Source organism: Zootoca vivipara, chromosome 2 (assembly GCF_963506605.1).
Source record: "Zootoca vivipara chromosome 2, rZooViv1.1, whole genome shotgun sequence".
Classification (NCBI taxonomy): domain Eukaryota; kingdom Metazoa; phylum Chordata; class Lepidosauria; order Squamata; family Lacertidae; genus Zootoca; species Zootoca vivipara.
The window spans coordinates 37674472-37689480 of record NC_083277.1 but is presented as its reverse complement, the minus strand read 5'-3'; positions in this window follow the sequence as shown (position 1 = coordinate 37689480).

Genomic DNA, 15009 nt, shown 5'->3' with positions numbered 1-15009 from the left:
GTACTCCAGTCTGAAGGGCTCTGCTGGATCAGGCCAAAGAGCATATCAGGTCTTGAGCAAATCCTGAGTGCCAACATTCATTCATTCATTCATTCATTCATTCATTGCTTGCATTTACATATCCCACCTTTTCTCCAAGGAGCTCAAGATAGCTTGCATGGTTCTCCCTCCCATCTCCTCTAATCCCCACAACGGCCTTATGAAGGAAAATAAAAAAATTCCTTCAGTAGCACCTTAAAGACCAACTAAGTTTATATTTTGGTATGAGCTTTCGTGTGCATGCACACTTCTTCAGATACACTAGAAACAGATACACTTCAGATACACTGTTTCTAGTGTATCTGAAGAAGTGTGCATGCACACGAAAGCTCATACCAAAATATAAACTTAGTTGGTCTTTAAGGTGCTACTGAAGGAATTTTTTTATTTTGCTTCGACTCAGACCAACACGGCTACCTACCTATAACTAGAACCTATGAAGGAAGTTAGGCTGAGAGACAGTGAATGGCCAGTGAAGTCACCCAGTGAGCTTCACAGGCAAGTGGGGGCTTGAACCTTGGTCTCCCAGGTCTTGGACCTAGTCCAACATTCTAATTGCAACACCATATTGGCTAGGTCTGCCTTCCCCAGGATAGGGTGCAGCTGGCGTACCAGCCAAATCTGGTAAAAAGCATTCCACCACCTAAGCTTCCAAAAGCAGCCCTACTATGCATCATCACTCCCTTTCTCACATTCTAGTATTTCTCAGAGGATTGCTTTCAAGTTCCACAGCCGCTGCCGCATATCGATTTCTGATCCGCTGATGGAATCTTTGGCTCGTAATTCAATCTACTGGTACAACTGACCATGTTACCATAGTCTCCTATTCCAAGTTGTCAGCAAAGGAGCACGAGCTCCTTTTCCACAATTGCTTCATGCTATTAACTTGTGCTTGTAATTGTGTAACGCAAGAGACAACAGCTGTTCCGCCATTCATTCCGACTGGATCAATTTTGAGTTCCAAAATCTTGGCAGTTGGCATCTCAGTCGTGGGTACGCCGCAGATGTGATGCAATATCTTCCATGGCTAATTTAGCTCAGATTTATTCAGCAACATATAGCGAAGCCCTTTGTGGGGCAAATGGAAACATTTTTACCACCTTTTAGATTGTTTGAGTAAATTGCTCTTCTGCAAATTTCCACCAAGAACCCCATAAATCTTGGTCTCCTAATTTTCTTGAACAAATCCAGCTAATGAAACTCAAGCCTAATTTTCTTGAACAAATCCAGCTAATGAAACTCAAGACAAGGCCCAGTTTGTTCATCTTTCTTCCCTCCCACCCCCCCCAAAAACCCTCAGTTCCATGTTAAATCCATGTTAATGGGAATTAAAAGGTTGCCTCCAATGCTAGTCTTACTCAACTGTAAACCCAGGAAAGTTAGCCATGCCCATTAATTTCAATGGGTCCAACCTGAGGAGGACTAACATACAACCTACTTTCAAATACTGATTCCTTGATTATCACCTTGGATGTGAGATACATATATCCCATGCAAGTTTCCAGTACAGGAAATATTTGTCACATACATACATGGTTTGAGCACTTTCCATTGTTTTATCTTTGAAATTAAACCTAGACCTTGAACAGTTTATTCACTTTATTGCTTGGAAGCACTAAGATGGAGAGGGCAATTAAATTGCACAAAGCTGTGGTGTAAACCACTGAGCCTTGGGCTTGCTGATCAGAAGGTTGGCGGTTCAAATCCCCGCAACGGGGCGAGCTCCCGTTGCTCGGTCCTTTCTCCTCCCAATCTAGCAGTTTGAAAGCATGTCAACATGCAAGTAGATAAATAGGTACCGCTCCGGCGGGAAGGTAAACAACGTTTCCGTGCACTGCTCAGGTTTCGCCAGAAGCAGCTTAGTCATGCTGGCCACATGACCCGGAAAAACTGTCTGTGGACAAATGCTGGCTCCCTCAGCCAGTAAAGCGAGATGAGCACCACAACCCCAGAGTCGTTCGCAACTGGACTTAACTTTCAGAGGTCCTTTACCTTTACCCCACCTGCAACAAATGAGGAGAAACATCCCAGAGAATTTAAGGTGCCTTTCTTTCTCTCAACCCACCAACTAATTTTCTATTTCAAGTCAAGTTTTCTGGCCAGTCATGGCTGGTGTTTTTTTTCTCCTTGTTTGTGCTGCTAACCTGTGACTAACCTACAGCATTTATTGCACATCTCTGGTGTATACTGTTGCTTTATCAAGTGCGGGTGTTTTCAGCAGTTGCTTAAAACACCTGCACTTGGCAGGTGGCATTTCAATACAATGACATCTTGGGCTGATCTGCAAACTTGGTTTGTAATATAAGCAAGTCCTTCCATGCCTAGTGTGTGTACAGGCTTGCTCTGGGGACTTCATTAAAACCCAGTGGTGTGTGTGTTAAGTGCATTCTGTACCTTGCCAAGTTTGCTATTAACTTCACAAGGAATTGTGTGCTGTTGTATAATCCTCAGTATGAAAAGAAAACTTCATACATTTCATAATTGCAAAATTGTTATTTACCTTTTGTTAATCAGATAATGTGTCTTTTTCTGGTCCTTATCCAGCAAAAAATAATTTCTCAAATACATTTTTTTAACCCTGTCCAGCCTTTTCTATATGCCAGGCTTCCTCAAACTCAGCTCTCCAGATGTTTTTGGACTACAACTCCCATGATCCCTAGCTAGCAGGACGAGTGGTCAGGGATGATGGGAACTGTAGTCTCAAAACATCTGGAGGGGAGAGTTTGAGGAAGCCTGGTATATGCCTAAAATTCTAGTATTCTGACTGTTATGATTCTTGATTCCCTTCTCTTGCCGTATTACCACATGGGGACCCCAGTCAAGTGTTCTTGATCTTCATAGTAGCTTCAGTGTTGCTTTTAGCGCTTGAAGTGCATTTTCCTCCTCATCAGTTAGGCCAACTCCCACTCCCAGCTGTGGTGCCTCTTTGCTATGTGAGAAACACCAACTTTCTGGGGCATGTTCTACACCAGTCATCCCCAAACTTGGGCCCTCCAGATGTTTTGGACTACAATTCCCATCTTCCCCAACCACTGGTCCTGTTAGCTAGGGATCATGGGAGTTGTAGGCCAAAACATCTGGAGGGCCGCAGTTTGGGGATGCCTGTTCTACACAAAGAGAGTATCACACAGGCCTGGTCTGCATATACAGAGGTGGCAGAAAACTAGGGTAGTATAATGTGTCCTAGTTTACCGAGGATAATACTCTATTTGAAGGAAATCTTCTGTTTGAAGGACTGGGGAGAGGAGCCAGGCAAGTTGGGAGTCGTCTCATTCATGTGGCTAAGGCTGCTTTCTTTGTGCTGTAGCTTGGCTCATTTTGAGGTGTGGGGGACCCATATGCTCTGCCCCCAGTTCAGTCCCACCTCCTGTATTCTTCAAAAAGGAATAAAGAAACTACAATTCCTGGAGGGGCCTCCATTTTCTGATTCACCTCAGGTGACAAAATGTCTTGGGCCAGCTTTGATCTGCAGGGACAGGAGATGCTACAGTGAGGTGATGTGCAGTACTTAAAAGACCCAGGTACCTTCTCAGCCATGAGATCTGGAACACCAAAGATGACTGAAATCAGAGACGCACCCAGATCTGGGAATGGCTGAGGCAGCAGAACAATAAGCTGCACTCAACTTTATTGTTTACTTTTCTTCAATGGGCTCCCTCAAAGAGGGGGAAGTTTTCATTCCAAAGTTCACCTCAGTGCTAAGAGTGCCTTTCTTGAATGTGTCAACAGTCACTGTGAATCCACTGCTGCTGATTTCATGTATTATAATGACTTCTGGTCAGTTGCATCAGTTCAGGAACAGAAGGATCAGAATGTGATACTTTCACCTCTCTCCTCTACCCCATTCCTGAGCATGGATTTGAACTCGCAGCTGGGGCCAGAAGACAGCCCCTATGAGACTGGCAATTCTTGCCTTTCATCCCTTCCATTTGGGCAGGAGTAGGTGGCTCTCTTTGTTAAATGCGAGGTGAAACTATGCCTCCGGCACTCTGAAAATAAAACTGCAAAAACCAATTTAATTCTCACAATACAGTATAGCAATTTAAAGAGAGGATAGGGCGACAGGGGTAGAAAGATGTTCTCATTAATAAGCCGCATGTTTTGCTAAACGATTGCCACCCTGCTGAGCCATCTGAACTGTGAATCTCCAGCGACAGTCTTTTACTGCCATCTACTGAGAAAGTACCAATTCCAAGTAGGAAAGGTTAATGCCGTATTATTACAGGGCTAGAAAGAAACCAGAAGAACACACCCTCTGCACGTTCTTATGCCAGAATTCCCAAGAATGGGGAGGAGGTCAGTATTAGCAGTTCCCATATCCCCAGCATGCTCACTCAGCTCTTATTGAGGGGGCTACTGTAAGCCACACAGATTCCACAAAATCTAGTTTATGGTAAGATTATATTCAGACTATATGGCAACTTAATACAGTAAAACCTAGAGAATAGGGTAGCAGGAAATATTTGAGGGGGGTGCTGTTACCCCTTGCTGCCATTTGGGGTCATTCAAGAATAGGGATGGGGGAGATTTTATTCAGTTAACTCTTAAAGGCAAACTTAACCTAATTCACACTTTCTGAAATAATACACTCTGGTTGCGAACATGATCCGTGCGGGAGGCACGTTCGCAACCCGCAGCGTTCATAGCCTGAAGCACCGCTTCTGTACATGACGTCATTTTGCGCTTCTGTGTGAGTGCCGAAACCCGGAAGCAACCCATTGCGGTACTTCCGGGTCAGCGCAGTCTGCAACCCACAGCATTTGTAACCCGAGGTATGACTGTATATGAACTGAAGCATAGCTATCCTTCAAAATTCACATGTCTCTGAATTTTGCAAAGCAGTTCATCAGCCAAGTAATGTGTACAGAAATGAATACACTAGGCCGGGTAAAATGTACATAAAATGCATACATCAGTGAAAATAATATACCCCAAAAAAGACATTATATTATGGGAAATTGCTTTGCAAATTTGTGTAATTAGGCAAGATTGCATACAAAAATGTGCATATTGGGAGAAATTTGCAGTAAAGTGTTGATGAATTTTCATGAGGGTCTTTCAAAAAACAAAAACACACATTCACAAACTGATATGAAAATACATAATATGAAATGAAGAGTAAAAAAACGAGAAACTGAAATGAACAGATTTGCCCATCCCTATTCAATAAGAACTTTCATACCCTCCTTAAGAAGTATACCCTTCCATTCTCCAAAATCATTCCTATGCTGCTAATGGTTCTCTGCCTGGGGCCTTTAACCGCAGAAACAAAACCCATGAAGCTTTCCTCATCCATTTATCTGCAAGCTATGAACAGCATCATCTGCTTAATTGTTGAATGCTAAGCTTCTGTCAACAAGGCAGGAGCAAGGCCAGTAAAAACACTGAGAACCCTACCTACTTTGGCAACCTGCCATAATTTTCAGAAATGTAACTTCCACGCTTTTCTTCTGGGGGGCATGAATTATCCCACACTAAATCTAGGAGATAAAGTGAGTAAATGTCTGGGCATGTGCAATGCGGGCAAGATATGACTGCAAAATGCAAACATGGGGCATTCAAAATAACAACAAGCAGCAGCAATTGTTTCTGGTGAAAATGCTTGACATTATTAATTATTTTCTGATCCTTTTGTGCACTGGGCTCTTAATATAAGTAAAAATAAAATAAAATAAACCTACTGTCAGCCCTGTACTGACAGGTTATGTACTTTGGCCTCTCTACCTGGGGATATTTCTACTGAAGGGTCACATGCAAATAAAACAAAGTAAATAGTAAGCCCAATGATGTCAGTGACATCATCTATCCCTGAAGCGATCCATGCCTAGACAGTACAAACAGCTATGTATTCTGCCCATTGTTTTTTGTTTCTTACCAGTTGTTGCAGTTCAGTGAACAGGAGGTGGGCTGGCATAATTGCTCAGACAAGGGCTCCACGTGTGACTTGATTAGCTACTGCTCAATAAAAACAGCATCTTTAGGAGCAGCACTGATCCATTGTTTTCTTGGCACCAACACCCATGGAAGCAAGTATTGGTTTCCAATTAATTGGTTTTATTAAATTTCTATCCCACCTTGCCTTCCAGGGTGGTGACCATCGAAGTAGGAAAAGCAGTACAATTAAATAACAAAACAAAACGTATTTCAAACACTTAAAGCTAGTGCTTCAGGAAACGACAAGATTACAGCAAGGAAGCTTGCTGAAACAGCACATAAAACAGATAATGGCTTTGTTTCTAACCTAGGTTATGCTCTTGGGAGCGTTCAGTGAGTGGCATTTTATACGGACATCAGAACAGCTCTGCTGGATGAGGCCAATGGCCCATCCAGTCCATCATCCTGATGTCTGTGGGAAACTGGCTAGCAGGATCTGAGCACAAGAGTATTCTCCCCTCCTGTGGCTTCCAGTAACTGGTATTCAGCAGCATTACTTCCTTCAACTGCCTCCACAAATAGGATGTCCTCACCAGTGGAAGTGTGGCAGCATTTCCCCCCCCCATCTCCCTTTCCTCTTGTAGCCCATTTGCCCCTCTAAAATCTGCTGTGGAGGGTTGGGGGACCCTCTAAAAGCAGCATGAGAGGCAGGGCAGGGGGCTTAAGGGGGAATGAGAGATCGGCAAAAATACACCACCCTGTACTCCAGTGGAACCTCTACTGGGTCCCAGTCCCTTCCAGTAACAGAAGCAGCCTTTCCATTCTTGGTGCCCCTCTTTCCCACCTATTTTTTATATATAAAACACATTTTATCCATCTTATCAGGGCCGGCTGTAAGGCAAGGCTGGGTGGCGCAATGCGCCAGGGCACCGGGCCGCCAGACAGCCTTGCTGCGAAACAGGGCGGGGGGGGGCGCGCCGGAGGGATCTTCGCACCACGGCACCAGGGCGCCAGATATGCTTAAGAAGGCCCTGCATCTTATCCTAGTGATTATTTTAACAAACAGGATCACAGTTAAGCAAGAGGTACTAACACATTCTGGGACACAGGTGGCGCTGTGGGTTAAACCACAGCGCCTAGGGCTTGCCGATCAGAAGGTTGACGGTTCGAATCCCCGCGACGAGGTGAGCTCCCATTGCTCGGTCCCAGCTCCTGCCAACCTAACAGTTTGAAAGCACGTCGAAGTGCAAGTAGATAAATAGGTACCGCTACAGTGGGAAGGTAAATGGCGTTTCCGTGGGCTGCTCTGGTTCACCAGAAGCAGCTTTGTCGTGCTGGCCACATGACCTGGAAGCTGTATGCCGGCTCCCTCAGCCAATAATGCGAGATGAGCGCCGCAACCCCAGAGTCGGTCACGACTGGACCTAATGGTCAGGGGTCCCTTTACCTTTACTTACTAACACATTAGCACTCATTAACAAGCAGGCCCCATCTTGAGAGTAACTGAATGAAAATCAGATAGGAGAAAACACTGTAAATAGTTTGAGATAATTGCATTCCATATTCAATTACTGAACAAATAATACCCAATTCTCTCCAAATTTATTCAATATTTGCCTGCCTTCTCTCACTTGTACAAAATTACAGCTCAGTGGTAAACATATTTACCTGGAAGTTACCCCAATTTATTTAAATGGGATTTGCTTGCAAGTAAATATGCTTAGGACTGAAAATTCAGTCAGTTCTGTTACGGTAACTATATTCTGAATCTGGTTTCAGTGAAAACAATCTGGTGAAGCACTGTATTTGCGTTACCCTCAGCAGACAACTTTGCCGCAACTAATAGATTAGAAATAAATTCCATATTGTATTTTTATCTTTCCCTTTCTTCCCAGGGAAACTAGAAAAATACAGGGTCTAATGGAATATCCTATCTAGCAGTTTTCTTAACAGCGTCAATGTTGTAAAGCAACACAATTGTGTAAAATGCCTTCAAATCTGGACCAAGTTACTTCCTTTATTCCCACATTTCCCACATTTATCATGTTTTAGCTTGTACACCATTTTCCATCTGTGCAGGAGCAATTGTTTCCGCCATTTTGAACGGGTGCTTTGAGCTCTCGTGCCAGCTGCTATCAGCTGGCAGGTTTAAAAATAATTCATCTCAAACACAGTGGGATGCAAACAGAATAATTTTGCAAACAGTGCTAGAGACATGTACAGTTTTGTGACATCAACTGACTCTGAAGGAACACAAAGAGCTGAGCTGAAATGTTTTGAGACAAGGAAATAACCTCTTTGCTAAGATCAAAAGTAAACCCTTTAGGTACAATTCCATTGGAGAAAAACACGAGGGGGCGGGGGCGGATATCAGTAGGCATTTAAAGTCTGAATAAACAGAGATCTGAATAGTGGCAGTGAGACTACTCCATCTTACCTTCCAACTGTACCTACTTAATTGATGCATAATAGGAATTTAACACCAAAGCTATTATTTCACTATGTATACAGGCTGCTGGCTTGTGGTTTCTGACCATGTAGTGAATACCACAGCTTTCCTATTTTGGCTGGCACAATACTATCAGATATGGTTTAGGATATGATATGCAACTGCATTCGGTGGTTGGGAATTTTTGAGTACCCTATAGCCAATGACTTTTTCCTGGGTATCCCATTCTGTGAAGGTGGACATTGATGGGCCAAGTGCCTTACCCATTCTTTTTTCAGCCACTGTTCCTACCACATCTCACTTTCACCTGGGGTGAAAGCTAGCCTGCACCATTCCAGAAGCCAGCTTTAGTCTGGGGGTTGCCAGCTGTTGAACGCTTCATTGACTATTTTGGCAAGTCTTTGGCGAGTTTGTGCCAACAGGCTTTGTGGAAGTGATTCACACATTTGACCTGCACACTGCCATTCTATAAGCCCCATTCCCATTAATGGGGATGAAACAATGAATATTCTTTCTTTCCTCTGTCAGGAGTTAGGTTGTACCACATTTATACATTTTTTAAAAAATGGGTTGTATACCCTTTCCCCTTTCTCTAGCAATAAATATGGCAGGAAATCTGGGAGGACAAAGTCCAGCATTACCTCCACTGTGATCAAATATTTTAAATCCACCGCTCCCATATGATATATGCCTCCAGCCTTACCTCTATCCCGCAATCCCTGCAGACAAAAAGCAAGACTATTCTTCCAGCATGGCATACTGGTGCTGGAGAGAGACAAAGAAACTGCAAGTTGTCAGCCTCTTGGAGGGGTCTGTATATGCGCAGTAGAAATTGTAATCCACCTTGGTTTCTATGGATTGACAATTCTATCTAGACACTTGAGGCAGCTCCATAAATGGTGCCTCAGACTGAGGGAGAAAAATCCACAACTCTGGTTTACACTATGTGAAAACCTCGTTGCAAAGCATCAGTCAGGACCTAATTTTGCTGTCAGGATAGAGCAATCTCACATGCTCACAGCAAAAAGAAACAGATGGCTGGGAGTGGAAGGGAAGGTTTGAAGAGGTGGAAGGGCAAATTGCAAGGCTCTTCCATGCTGTTCCTTAAAGAGCTGGCTTACCTTTCGGTAATTTCTACTGCAGAGAGATACATGATAATAATGTACTTGCCAACTGGCTTACATTTGCAGGATGCATTATACGCAATAATGTATACCATATAACCTTAATAATACATTCTAGTCACTTTAGTATTTATTATATTCAAGTCACTTTTGGAAAACGTTCAACTTGGCAAAGTTCTATTTATTTTATGGGGAAATCACAGGGTTTTGTTTTGCTTTTTTGCCCTGCATTTTATCACACACAGAGGAGGAAGCGCACATGAAATGATGTCTCAAAACAAATAAAACATAAAAACCCAGCACATGTCATCACCTTTACGGAGAGTGGGGGAAAGATGCAAGAAAGACAGAGGAGCATTCACACAAATACGCAAAATGTAGGCCACTCTGAGCCTGTGGCATTGGACGCAGTATAAATTTAAATACATGAATAAAAAAACTGTCCTGCATGTCACAAACGTAAGTTTTCCTTTAGTTGCTAAACTTGAATGGCACTTGAAACAAGTGGCCCATGTCTTCAACTCCAACAAGGGCTACAAGCACATGAAATAAATCTCTTTCATGTTACTGAGCATGTTACTGAGATACATGTTACACGTCTATGCATCCTTACCAACCTGAGGATTAGATAAATTAATGGAGGATAAAGCTTTCAACTGCTAACAGTCACGATGGTTATGCTCAGCCTCCGCTGTCGGAGACGGTACAGGCGGCGGACATTTTAGGTGCCTCCAACTGATATGCATGGATCCTTTTGGACCTGGAGGAGGGTATAACGGGGCCATAACAGGGCAGGGTTATGCTCATGTGCGCTCTGCCACGGGCCAAGGGGATAGGAACAGAATCCCCGCACAAAATGGCCACCACCTGTATGCCTCATCATTGAATACTAGTAGAAACACACAATGCGGCATTTCAAGGAATCTGCTTTAGTGTTCTTCAGTTCTGATTCTATCGATGTGTATCGGATATGATTCTTAAAAATAATAATAATAATAATAATCGTTGTCAAAACTGTTGTGCAGTGTTAAGTGCTTTTTGGTTGTAGCTGAGTTCCACAATAGACATCCTTAATGTGTGGACAGTTTACAACATGCTCCAAAGATCTTCTTGATAAAATCTTCACGAAGTGAAAATATGGCAGAACATCTTCTTACTGATGCCTGGTGCTTACGCTAACTGAGTGCACTATAACATTCGGCAAAGTAAATGCTCAGTAATGAAGTTGTTCCTAATAAAATGGGAATCTCTCAGGGCTAAATCATCTCCTTTCAATTCCTCACTACTCAGGTTGCAAAAAAGTAGCATGCACCTTTCAATTTTTAAGATCAGCTACAGTGAATTAGGGGAGGGGGGGGAGAAAATTTCACAGAAGATGGACATTAGGGTTGATAGTCAAGGCAAACATTTCCTGTCAATCAGAAACTAGTTATTGGGGGGGATTTTAGAAGAGAGGGTGTGATGGGCCATGTTGCCCCTGAGTCCGAAGTGGCAAGTTCTGTTTTCCCAAATGTCCTTCCTTTTCAGCCTTCTTCCAATTCTGAAAGTGTGTGTGTGTGTGTGTGTGTACAGATGGGGTATCAACCCTCAGGGGAAGAGATTTGATAACCCCCAAAATAGATATTAGACAATCAATTCCCATGTGCCATTTTGAAAGAGATTTTTTGTCTTTCTGCCCAGAATCAGGGAGTAAACAGAGGCTTGTGTAATAGATTTAAACCTTTCCTCTGCTTCCCCCATCCCTCAGTTGGGATTTCCGCTTCTCCACTTTGTAATCCTAGCCTTTACCAAACAAGCCAATCATTTATTCTTCTGTAAGCCCCATGTGTAGGATAATATTTCATAGATTTACTCAAAAAGGTTTCTCAGAAGTCATCCCTGCCAAATTAAAATGAAAAGTATTAACTTCTGGTTTTCTATAATCAACGAAAGATTTAAAAATTTCTGGCCCATCAACTACATGAACCACTTACTAATCCAATACTTCTCATCTCACTCTTTCTCCTCATAAGAGTGAAAATACACACACATACAAATACGGTAACTTTCTAATTGTGTCTCCTCTGGCTTCATGATCAAACTTATTTTTGATTGTAACTGAAGCACCATCAAGCTTAATGGAGCTAGTACGAGGCCCTTAACAGGAAAAGACTTGGGTTCTTTTTATTTTGGAAAAAAGTAAAAAATCAAACAAAAGCAAGAACATCAAATAAAAATACAATATAACCACAAATTAAAATACAAAAATGAAAAGGAAATGATTGCAGCACTTAGTACATAATGGGTGGGTTTGTGGTACAGTTAATCTTGAAGGAAAGATTCTCACACAGCTGTCTCTCACACACCTCAAAACAGTTTAGCGGTCTGCTTGCCAGACTTCCAATTACATGCTGCACTTGTTTTGCTGTTGGAAATTGAGGCTTAATGTGGTCTTTATTAGGTTCCTTTGGTTCAAATGACAGTGCATAGTTTTTAAAGCGTAAGAAAATAAGATATGCTGTGCTGGATCAGGCCAAAGTCTCATCTGTTCTAGCATCCTGTTTTTCACAGCGGTTAAACAGATGCCTATAAGGAAGCCCACAAGTCTCACCATAGCACTTTCTTCCTCCTGTTCCCCAGCAACTAATGTTTATCAGCGTACTGAAGAGGGGCTATTGCGCTCGTGTCTGCATGTAGCAACTGCAGGGATCAGGATGCTGGATTTTATAGGTATTTCGTCTGATCAAACCAGGCTATTACTAAGTCTTTCCTCAGAGTTGCGCAAAATTCAAATGCTTTGTATTTGCTACATTCATATTCCTGCATCTTTTACAAATCAGATACACCATTTACTGCACTGCAGATAAATTTATGTGCCGAAGGCGATCTGAAACTATTAGCATGCAGGCAGTTGCTGTTTGTTAGGGATATAGTACTTATTGTGGGCATCTTTAAGGCAAATGCTTAAAAGGGGTAGATGAATTTTGTGAAGCATAATTCCTCCCTTCCTGTGATATTTGTTCCATCAGTCCACATGCTGTTCGTAAGGCGTAAACATCTGCTTGTAGGCTTGCATCTTCTTCTTCTTCTTCTTCTTCTTCTTCTTCTTCTTCTTCTTCTTCTTCTCCTCCTCCTCCTCCTCCTCCTCCTCCTCCTCCCCCCTCTCTGAAGCAATGTCACATTAAAAGACTAAGAGAGGCTCTATTTTTAGGCTTTTTTCTTACAAACGACACAAGAAGAATTATTCTCAAAATAGCAAGTCCATCAAATCAGTTTGCTAAAATTATTTCTTTAAAGTCGCCTGTTCCAAGGCAATGGTGTCCCCCCCCCCTTTTTTTGGAAGCAGGGGCTTATGATGTATGTCTGTGATTTTCCACATATCTCATCTTGAGAAATTGCCCCATAATGTGATATTTGTGATATTTCAGGTCTATCAGATGATAGGAACCTAATACCTCCTAATCTTGGGGACAATTTCCTTAACTCATTTCCTTTAATAAAAGTTAGGTGATCAGTGTGTGTGTTTTATCCAGGCAATTTTGTGCTAAAACCTAGAGCATATTAGTGAGAAGTACTGAATCAATTATTCCTGAGTTATCAGCGACATTAGATTAGAAACGCAATGGCTTGCTTAGCATTCACAGATCTCTATAATAAAGTATATTACACACACACTTAATGACAGCTATATGCAATCTGAAAAGTTAATAACAACATTGTTTTCCTTTCTTTTTAATTATACTGGTTCATCATATTGTGATTTGCATCAAGGGTGAGATGCTTGCAGCCAGAGGGCTCAGCCTAATTAAATGCATGTGACAGGGGAGCCCAGAGGGAGAGGAGGAAAGGGAGAAATGGACAAAATGGATGGAGGGATGCAAAGAGGCGGGCAGGAGTTCTCTGCAAATGATCAGATCTCTGGCAAGATATCCCTTCCCAAGCAGCCTGCTCAGTAGAGGACGGGGGTGGTGGAGAGAAAGGAGTGGCAAAAAGAGAAAGGGCACCCCTACCCGCTGTGGCCCTGCCCACCACTGGCTGTGGCCCTGTCCACTGTCAGCACGAGGCTCCTAGATTACCCGCATGGAGATGGCCTTCAGAAGGAAAAAGATTATCCATCTGATTAGACAGTGCCATAGATATTTGCTCAGAACAGTGTGCCTCTGATTAACTACCAATTCCTGAGGACGTACCTTGCTGCCTTGCTTCTGCAGTCCGACTGATACCTGCTTGTCCTCTGCCAGACATAAAATATGCTGGAGAATGTGGCCTATGTTCTGATCAAGCAAGAGTGCTTCTTATTTTAGGCTCATTACCCTAATGGGCAGGTGGAGTCTTGGGGGCTAAGGTCATTTAGTCAACTGATTCCTCATAAGCAGGGCCATCCACTCATCAGATCAATCAATATTACTGTTTTAAGGTCAATCAAATCTACAGACTGCAGCAGAGCATCATCTGAAATTCATGTGCACTATATAAAAGGTTACTACCGAGCAAATGCTCCCAGGTGTTTCAAGAAAGGCTCCCATACACACAGCACCCTTAAAGCACACTGTTAGCACGTTCCTTCTCTCCAAGAATTCTGGGCAGTATAGATTACCCCTCACAGAGCTACAATTCACAGCAACCCTTAACAAACTATAGTGTCCTGAATTGGTTTTTTTTTTGGGGAGGGGGCTTTCAATGTGGTCTAAAGTACAATCAGGCCATACCCAGTAGCAGAAGGCAGCAACCTCCAACCTTCTTATGTTATCTAGCAAACATAAGGTGGCAGAAAATTGTTGCCCAATAAACCGTCAGTAAAATCCATTCACTGAGGCCAACTTTCTGTGTGAATTAATGTAATGAGATTGAACTTAATGAGTTTTTAGAAACCCCTCCAATCCTTTGCTTTTATATTGCTAAAGTTGGATTTTACAGAAAAACAGACCACTAAAAAGTTCAATTCAGTTTCTTTGTTAAGTAAAAGGCCTGGTCAGGTTTATTATAATATCCACTTTATAATGTAAGCTAGGATAAGGAACAGGAGTTCCACAGCCTGTGGCCCTCCATTTATTGTTGTTGGACTCCAACTCCCATCAGCCCCAACCAGCATGGCCAACGCTCAGGCATGATGGGAACTGTAGTACAGCACCATGGGTTCTCCAACCCGTGCCAGAACAGGCAAGGGAAATCCAACATTCTGTGCTAGAGGAATGTGCACCTTTCCAATTTTAGTAGGCTATGCATGTTCCAGAGAGGCTTTTCCAGAACTCCATACCTCTGATCATTAAAATACTTTGATCAATTGCATAGCACTTTTACAAAGCGAAGTGAGCCTGCAGTACTTGTGTTAGGCACAGCCCTCCTTGATGGAACCGTATGTTAAAAGCTTGTCACTCCTTAGACAGCACTGGACTGATATGAACAGAAAGCCTTTGAAACGATCTGTCTTGGCCACTCTTCAGAGCAGTGAATCACATGCCAACAGCAGATCAAGGAACAGGGGTGGGGTGAGGAGCTGAGTCTGATTTCCATAGCCCCCGCTTGCTCATCAATTGAACAGGT